At 44.9% G+C, this 9,569-nt stretch overlaps 1 non-coding gene across 1 annotated transcript; it reads right to left on the bottom strand.

The window, feature by feature from the left end:
• Positions 1–823: 823 nt before the first annotated feature.
• Positions 824–930, bottom strand: LOC141618959 (small nucleolar RNA R71). The gene has a single exon (XR_012531541.1). It is a non-coding gene; the product is annotated as a small nucleolar RNA R71 (small nucleolar RNA).
• Between the last annotated feature and the right edge of the window lie 8,639 nt (positions 931–9,569).

Raw genomic sequence — 9,569 nt, 5'->3', positions numbered from 1 at the left:
CCCTTATTGTTGACTTAGCTAAACGATAGGATTAGAACAATTAGTAATCTTCTCAACTCCTTGTGGGATCGACCCTTAATAGTGTACAACGATAAAATCGTGCACTTGCGAGGTATAATTTGATAACCATCAAGTTTTTTGGCGCCGTTGCCGGGGAGTTCGGCTAGATATTAATTGTTTTCATTCTTGTTTAGACTAAGTCTTTTGTTACTAATCCCTCTCTTAAGTGTGTAGGACTTTTTGCATGAGAAGGAGAACTCGGAGAGGTCATCCAATACGTCCGATTGACCACGAGATCGAAGCAACCGCAAGAAGACTAAATTCACTTCGTAGAAGAGGGCTTATAGAAACACCGATTCCTCAAGAAAATCCAGTAATTGAGAACCTTCAAGAAGGACCACGGGTCTTTGAAACTTTCGAAAATCCTTTTGCAACACCGGAAACGGAAGTAACAATGGCCGCGGTCCCTATGAGAGATAACTTGGCTCCGAAAAAGGTGGTGAATCCGAGTATTGTGAAGCCACCTATTCAAGCCAACAATTTTGATGTGAAAGCCACCTTGCTACAACTAGTCCAAGGGAATCAATTCGGAGGGGGAGCCACCGAAAACCCCAACGAGCATCTAAACGAGTTCTTGGATAGTTGTGACATGTTCAAGGCCAATGGAGTGACGGAGGATGCCGTACGCCTTAGGCTTTTCCCTTACTCTTTGAGGGGAAGTGCCAAGGAGTGGCTTAAAAGTTGTGAACCCGACTCTCTTCGGACTTGGGACGATGTCTCTAAGGCTTTTCTCAACAAGTATTTCCCACCCCAACGAACCGCAAGAATCAAGAGTGAGCTCCAAGGGTTCACCCAACAAGAAGATGAGACCCTTTATGAAGCATGGGAGAGGTACAAGGGCCTCCAAAGGCTTTGTCCTCACCACGGTATTGGAGATGATGAGCTCATCAACAATTTCTATGAAGGGTTAAACAATGATATGAAGATGAACCTTGATTCCGGCTCGGGGAAGGGAGCTTTGGATAAGATAGATCACAAGACGGCGAAAGAGCTTATTGAAGAAATGGCTTCTCGTACCTTTCATTGGAACAATGATAGGCACAAGAGGAAAGGGAAGTCAACGGTCGAATCGGCCAACAATGTGGAAGTGAAAGAGATGATAGAAGAGCTTAAGCAACAAGTTGCCTTGATGAGCTCAAGCAAAACATCTAGCAATTCTTCTATGAGGAACCAAGTTTATAGTTGTGAGCTTTGTGGAGACCAAGGACACCCACCCAATGAGTGTCCCTTGGTGGTTGGAGATGGAAGTGGTATGGAGCAAGTGAACGGGATATGGGAGTCTAGTCCGGCCAAGCAAGCATTCAACAACAACCAATATCACCCCGGGTTGAGAGCCCACCCAAACTTCTCCTATGGCTCTCAAAATGTACAAAACCCAACCTTCCAACAAAAGTCACAACAACCAAACTTCCAAACTCAAAAACAAAACACAACTTTCAATCAAGGTCCACCGGGTTTCCAAGGAAGAACCTTCCAACCGAGACAACAACAATTCCAATCACTTAACCCACCAACCACCCAACCATTCCAACCAACCAACCCACCTTTTCAACAAAACACCCAACCTTTCCAACAAAACACCCAACCAAAGTCAAGCTTGGAACTCATGATGGAACAATTGATGACTTCCCAAAACCAACTTGTCAATACTCAAACACAATTCATCAACCATTCCACTCAAAAACATGACGAGACAACCTCATCCATCAACCAACTTAGGACCCAAATGCAAGCTTCTCAACGGATGACGGACAACCAAATCTCCCAATTGGCTACCCAAATGAGCCAACTACAAGCCTCCCAAGGTAGGTTCCCGGGTAAAACCGAGGAAAATCCGAAAACCATGAATGCTATTCACTTGAGGAGTGGTAGAGATTTGGAAGACCGGGAATTTGTCAAGAAAAGGAAGAGTAGTAGACCGGGCAATGTCATTGAACCTCAAATGGTGGTTGAACCTCCTAAGGTAATTGAAGAAAAGGAGGGAAAAGATGAGCTTGTGGAAATTGTTGTGGAAACTCCAAAAGTGATTGATGAACCGACAAGGGTGGTTGAAGAGCCTCAACAACAAGTGGTAAGAACTTATGTACCACCGGTTCCCTTTCCACAAAGGTTGGCAAGAGCCAAACTTGAACAAAAATATGGGAAGTTCATGGACATGATGAAGGGTATCAACATTACCATGCCTTTCATTGATGCCGTAAAGGAGATTCCAAGCTATGGCAAGTTCTTGAAGGAGCTTATCTCAAACAAAAACTCTTTGAGCCCAACAACCACGGTGAGCTTATCCAAAGAGTGTAGTGCAATTCTCATGAATGAAGCTCCTCAAAAGCTTGAAGACCCGGGGAGTTTTTCCATACCTTGTAAGATTGGGACCGTGCACATTGAGAGGGCTTTGTGTGATTTGGGGGCAAGCATTAGTCTTATGCCCCTCAAAATTTTCAAGAAGTTGAAGGGTTATGAGCTTTCACCAACAAGGGTTTCTCTCCAACTTGCGGATAGGTCGGTAAGATACCCTATTGGTCTTGTGGAGGATGTCCCACTCAAGGTGGGGAAACTTGCATTCCCATGTGATTTCTATGTAATGGACATCCCCGAAGACTCAAATATTCCCATCATATTGGGGCGCCCTTGCCTTGCTACGGGGGGTGCCATGATTGATGTGAAGAATGGGAAGCTTTCTTTGCAAGTGGGTGAAGAAAAGGTTGAATTCTCCTTGAACAAGGCTATGAAAGAGCCTTCGGAAGAAAAGTCTTGTTATATGATTGATGTGGTAGAAGAGTGGGTTGATATGAAGAAATTTGATGAAGACAAGGGTTTGCAAGGGTTCCTTGAGGGCAAGGTAAAGGATTGCAAGGAGCACCGGGAGTACGCTTTAGCTATGGAAGCAACAATTGAAGAAGACCCGGAAAAAGAATTTGAAAGTTTGAGAAGAGATGATAAGAAAGAGGAGAGATCCACGCCTCCTCAAGTGGAGTTGAAACCTCTCCCTTCTACTCTTAAACATGCTTTCCTTGGCCCTAATGATACGTACCCTATTATTGTCAATAGTGCACTCAATGACACCGAACTTCAAAAATTACTTGATGTTGTGAGAAAATACAAAGATGTCATTGGGTACTCAATTGATGATATCAAGGGGATTAGCCCTTCTTTTTGCACCCATCGCATTCACTTGGAGGATGAGAGTGCATCTTCCATTGAGCCTCAACGCCGCCTTAACCCCGCTATGAAAGAAGTGGTTAGGAAGGAGGTATTGAAGCTCTATGATGCAAGCATAATTTACCCTATCTCCGATAGTGCGTGGGTGAGCCCGGTGCATGTTGTGCCGAAGAAGGGCGGGGTCACGGTAGTCACCAATGATAAGAATGAACTAATTCCAACAAGAGTCACAACCGGGTGGAGAATGTGTATAGACTATAGGCGCCTCAACAAGGCAACTAGGAAAGACCATTTCCCCCTCCCTTTCCTTGACCAAATGTTGGAGAGACTTGCCCAACATTCTCATTTTTGCTACCTTGATGGGTTTTCGGGGTTTTTCCAAATCCCGATTCACCCTAATGACCAAGAAAAGACCACATTCACGTGCCCATTCGGCACCTTTGCTTATAGGCGCATGCCCTTTGGGCTTTGCAATGCGCCGGCCACATTTCAAAGATGCATGTTAGCTATATTTTCCGAATATGTTGAGAATATCATGGAGGTGTTTATGGACGACTTCTCGGTCGTAGGCACCTCATTTGATGGATGTCTAGCTAATTTGGGTAAGGTCTTGAAAAGATGTCAAGAGAGTGGTCTTGTCTTGAATTGGGAGAAATGTCACTTCATGGTGACATCCGGGGTTGTTTTGGGTCATGTAGTGTCAAGTAAGGGCTTGGAAGTTGATCAAGCCAAGATTGAAGTGATCAAAACTCTACCCCCTCCCACTAATGTTAAAGGAATTAGGAGTTTTCTTGGGCATGCCGGTTTTTACCGGAGATTCATTAAGGATTTTTCTTTGATTGCCCGACCTTTAACTTTGTTGCTTGGAAAAGATGTGCCATTTGAATTTACTAATGAGTGTTTGGATGCATTCAATAGGTTGAAAGAAGCTCTCATCACCGCTCCAATCATGCAACCTCCCACTTGGGGAGAGCCTTTCGAGTTGATGTGCGATGCTAGTGATGTGGCGGTGGGAGCGGTGCTAGGACAAAAGAAGAATGGTAAACTCCATGCCATATATTATGCAAGCAAGACTTTGGATGAAGCTCAATCACATTACACTACCACCGAAAAGGAGCTTTTGGCGGTCATATATGCCATGAACAAGTTCCGTTCTTATTTGGTGGGCTCTAAGGTTATTGTGCACACCGATCACACGGCGTTGAGACACTTGCTAATTAAGAAGGAGTCAAAGCCCCGCTTGATTCGGTGGATACTATTGTTGCAAGAGTTCGATATCGAGATTAGAGACAAGAAAGGTGTAGAAAATGTGGTAGCCGATCATCTTTCTCGGCTACTCCATGTCAAGGATAAGGATGGATTGCCAATTGATGACACATTACCGGATGATCAACTATTCGCACTAGCTTTGATGGATACCCCGTGGTACGCGGACTATGCAAATTATTTGGTATCCGGGGTTATCCCACACGGTTATGATTCCCATAAGAGAAAGAAATTCTTCCATGACCTTAAGCAATATTTTTGGGAAGAACCGTGTCTCTACAAAGCTTGTGCCGACGGGATAATTAGAAGATGCATCCCCAATGAAGAAGTCCAACCCATAATCTCTCATTGCCATGACATGCCAAGTGGAGGGCATGGTAGTTCACGAAAAACCGCCGCGAGGGTGCTCCAATGTGGATTCTTTTGGCCTTCCCTATTTCACGATGTGGCCACCTACGTCAAGAAGTGTGACAAGTGTCAAAGAAGTGGTAACATTTCAAAGAGGCATGAAATGCCAATGAACTACATACTTGAGGTGGAGCTATTCGATGTATGGGGCATTGACTACCAAGGCCCTTTTCCCTCATCAAATGGGAATGAGTATATTCTTGTTGCGGTGTACTACGTGAGTAAATGGGTTGAAGCAATTCCAACAAAGACTTGTGACGCAAAATCCGTGACCAAGCTCATGGAGACAATCATATTCCCCCGGTTTGGAGTCCCACGAATTGTGATAAGTGACCGTGGAACCCATTTCCGGGAGAGGACTCTTGATGCTTTACTCAAGAAGCACGGGGTGCAACATAGGCGGAGCCTTGCCTATCACCCGCAAGCCAACGGCCAAGCCGAAATTTCTAACCGTGAAATCAAGATGATCCTCGAAAAGACCGTGAACCGGTCAAGGAAAGATTGGTCTACCAAGCTCAACGATGCATTGTGGGCTTACCGGACCGCCTTTAAAACACCAATAGGAACTTCACCGTTCCGGTTGGTGTACGGTAAGCCTTGTCATTTACCGGTTGAGTTGGAGCATAAGGCACATTGGGCCATCCGTCTACTAAACTTTGACCAAAAGAGCGCCGGGGAGAAGCGGCTACTTGACCTCAATGAGCTTGAAGAATTCCGACTAGAGGCTTATGAGAGCTCTAGGTTGTACAAGGAAAAGACCAAGCGGTTCCATGACAAAGCTATTATAAGGAGGGAATTCAAGGAGGGTGACTTGGTTCTCCTTTTTAATTCAAGGTTCAAGCTCTTTTCGGGAAAATTGAAGTCAAAATGGTCGGGGCCTTTCACCGTGGTCCGAGCTTTTCCATATGGGTCGGTTGAAGTTTCCGATGGTGACCAAACGTTCAAGGTAAATGGACAACGGCTAAAGCACTACATTGCCGGAACCCCTATTATCAAGAATGTGAGCTCAATTGCCACGTTTATTCCAAATTTTTGATTGTTATTCATAACTCCGTCGAGCCTACGACAATAAACAAGGGCGCTTCATGGGAGGCAACCCATGCATCTTTGTATATATCATGCATTTAGGAAGAATTCGAGGAATTTTGGATGGATACTACTTGTCAATTTGATTGTTGTCGGCCATGAGTGTTGAAGACTTGGGGTTTTTGTTTGATGAACAAGCGTTTGACCTTTTATTGGCCTTTAACCGACGTCCCGAGTCGGGTTTGAAAGTTGAAAACACGGAAAACGAGGCCAATAAATGATGGGAATTGGAATAAGGGGTTTATTGAAGAAATCATGATAAGAAGGAGTCCCAGCCGGGTGACCGGCGGCCGGTCCCCTGACCGGCTGGGAAGTTCCTGTAAGTTTATTGGATTTTTGAAGAAAACACAAGGAAAGTAGTCCCAGCCGGCAGGCCGGCAGCCGGCCCACCGGCTGGGAGTGCGTATACAATTGAAAATGTGACAAATTGGATTGAAGGGAAGTCCCAGCCGGCAGGCCGGCAGCCGGTCCACCGGCTGGGGATGCGCTTATGAGGAATTTTCATCAAGTTTTCTGAAGAAGGAAGTCCCAGCCGGCAGGCCGGCAGCCGGTCCACCGGCTGGGAATGCACGTATGGAGAAAATAGGAATTGGGTGTTCTCCCAGCCGGGTGACCGGCGGCCGGTCTCCTGACCGGCTGGGAGTCTTCTGACCTTTTTAATTGAATTTCAAAAGATGCACGAACTCCCAGCCGGGTGACCGGCGGCCGGTCTCCTGACCGGCTGGGAGTACTCTGATCGTGTTTTAACATCAAAATCGCCCAATTTCCTTCAATTTTTTCGACACTTTCTACCTCTCTCTCTCACTCTAACCCTAACTCCCCCTCCCTCATTCCCTTCGACAACCCTTTCCAACACCAACTACCACCACCTACCACCACCTCAACCACCAACAACCACCCCAACCTCCTTCCCAACCTTTTACCACCATCAAAATCACAATCATGGCCCCAAAAAAGAGAGTGAGGAGAGGAGATTTAGCCCTTCAACAGGCGGAGGCGGTAGCGGCGGCGGCGACCGATATGAGCTCCGACCCCGACTTCCCGGACATCCAATTCACCTCAATCACAATGAAAGGTAAGTTTGTCTTGTTCAAGAAACGCCCTATTGTCCCTACCCGATTCATTGATCGTCAATCCATGAGGGAACTAGGATTAGATCAAGTTACTCTTGATTTATTTGATGGGGTGGGCATGAAAATGATGTATGGAATTCATGAGCGGACCTATGTTCGTCTTACTTGGGAGTTTTTGAGCTCCCTCCGTCTTGATAAACATCGCCAAACCCAAAAGGTAGCCTTTTTGCACTTTAGATTGATGAACAAGGACTACTCCTTGACCCTTCCGACCTTTGCATCCCATTTTGGGCTTGACACTAGCCCTCCTCACAAGGCACCCGAGACATTTGACCATGGGGCCTTATGGAAGGCTATTACGGGTTTAGATGATGTTAAGGGGGTTAAGAGAGCCGCCAATACAGTCCACAATGCGGCTATCCGGGTTTGGCATAGGTACATGGGTTGGACCATCTTTGGCCGAGAGGAAAATCATAATTTCAGAACGGAGGAATTGGAAATTCTCGGCTCTTACCTTCGCTCCAACCCAACCACTTTCAAAATTGACATTGCCCATCATTTGGCCCTTACTTTACAGCGGCTTAGCAATTCTCCGGCCTCTAATACGGCCGTTGTCGTGGGTGGACTCATCACCCATTTGATGAAGAGGCTCAATCGGAGGGTCAACTTGGGTGGGTTGCGTTCTATGATTGGTGATACAATGTTGTTCAAAAATTACATCCACCACAACCTCGGTTGGTTGAAGTCCAACCCGAATGATGGCCTAGACTATTGGCAAATTCGGGTTGATGGAGTTGATCGGAATTCTATCCCTCTTCCCAACCCCGATAAAATGAAGGTAGTACCTAACCAAGAATATTATTTGCTTGAGATTGAAGATCTCCAAGATCCCTCCATCCCCCAACAAATTAACCCTAACCTTCGGTATGCTCGTGGCCGACCCATCATCCCCGCAAGGTCTACCTTGCGGTATGCCACACCGGTTTCTCCTTTTGTCCCCGGCCCCTTGCAACAAGGAGAGGGGTCCTCCACTCAACACCAACAATCGCCTCCTCTCCATGCCGACCTCGTCTCCTTCATGGCGGAGATGAAAATTAATATGACAAACGCCGCAAACGAGCGGCATGGCCTTCAACAAAGACTTGACCGGATTTACTATGACACCTCTCTTGGTCAATTTCCGGTCTATGACGATTGTATGAGGAACCAATACAAGCACCCCTCCGGCCTTCACCCCTCCTACTATTTATTCCCGGATGGCGGACATCCGGAAGACGGGACCTTCCGCTACGGAGATATTAACTTGCGGCCCGACTACTTTAGCGCTCCGGTTTTTCCCACCCCGCCTACCTCCCAAGGGGAGGGACACGACGCGCGGTGGTTCGGGGGTGCCCCTTCGATCTTCCAAGAGGGCGGGTCTAGTGGTGCCGGAGGGCACCCGGAGGTGTTTGTTGGCATGAGCCAAGCCATGGAGGATTTTAGCTCGGATGTCCACTTGAACACGGACGATTTCATTCGTGGCTCCGAGTTCGGGGGAATTCAAGGTGATGATGATGGTAATGAAGATGATGAAGATGATGATGACGACATGGGGTCTTAGTCCCCGAATTGATGGTTTCGTTTATCCTCCCAATCAATCCAAATGACAAGTATGATCCTTCCCTTTTATCCAAATTTCTCATCCATATTTAAATTTTTCGCATGCATTTAGTTAATAATACATTTAGTTGCATCATATAGGATTGCATTAGATTTCAATTTTGTAATATATTGTCACATTTAGTAATTGCATTCACTTAGCATAAATTGCATTGTCATTTCAATTTAGCATATAGAATAGAGCATGCATTGCATTAATAAAAAAAAAAAAAAAAAAAACAACTAAAAATTGAAAAATTGACAAAAACCATAAACATGTTAATTTGTTTCACTAATATGCCCTCCCATGTCTATAAATAAGTGTGGGGAGGGCCTAAAAAAAAAACAAAAATATGTCTTTTAATTTGTACTCCCTCCACACATTTATTTCCATTTGGAAGTAATGTAAATAAATAAGTGTGGGGAGGGAGTTTTCATATCAAAAACCCAAAAATATGTCTTTTTAATTTTTCAAAACCAAAAAATCACAAAAATATGTTCTTTTCCCTTTGAAACATCAAAAATCAAATAAATATGTTCCTTTCTTTTTCTTATTCACTCCCTATGCTTTTGTCCATTGAGGACAATGTACATCTCAAGTGTGGGGAGGGAAATATCCACTCGTGTGAATATTTGTTTATAATTGTAAATATTTATAAATTAAAGAAAATACCTAAAAATTGAAAATTTCTGAAAAATTCAAAAATTTGCATTGTATATATATGTTTTGTCTAACCTTTGGCATGGCACATTGACCACTCGAGGCTAAAAGGAGCTTGAAGACCGCTTGGTATAATCCTTCCTATCCCTTGCTCCTTTTTACTATTCTTCCCTTTTTTGATATCTTTGATATTTTGGAGGAGGATGGGAATTTTGTTG

This window comes from Silene latifolia, chromosome 1, assembly GCF_048544455.1.
Source record: "Silene latifolia isolate original U9 population chromosome 1, ASM4854445v1, whole genome shotgun sequence".
NCBI classification, from domain to species: Eukaryota; Viridiplantae; Streptophyta; class Magnoliopsida; order Caryophyllales; family Caryophyllaceae; genus Silene; species Silene latifolia.
This window is presented reverse-complemented; position numbering and strand designations above follow the sequence as displayed.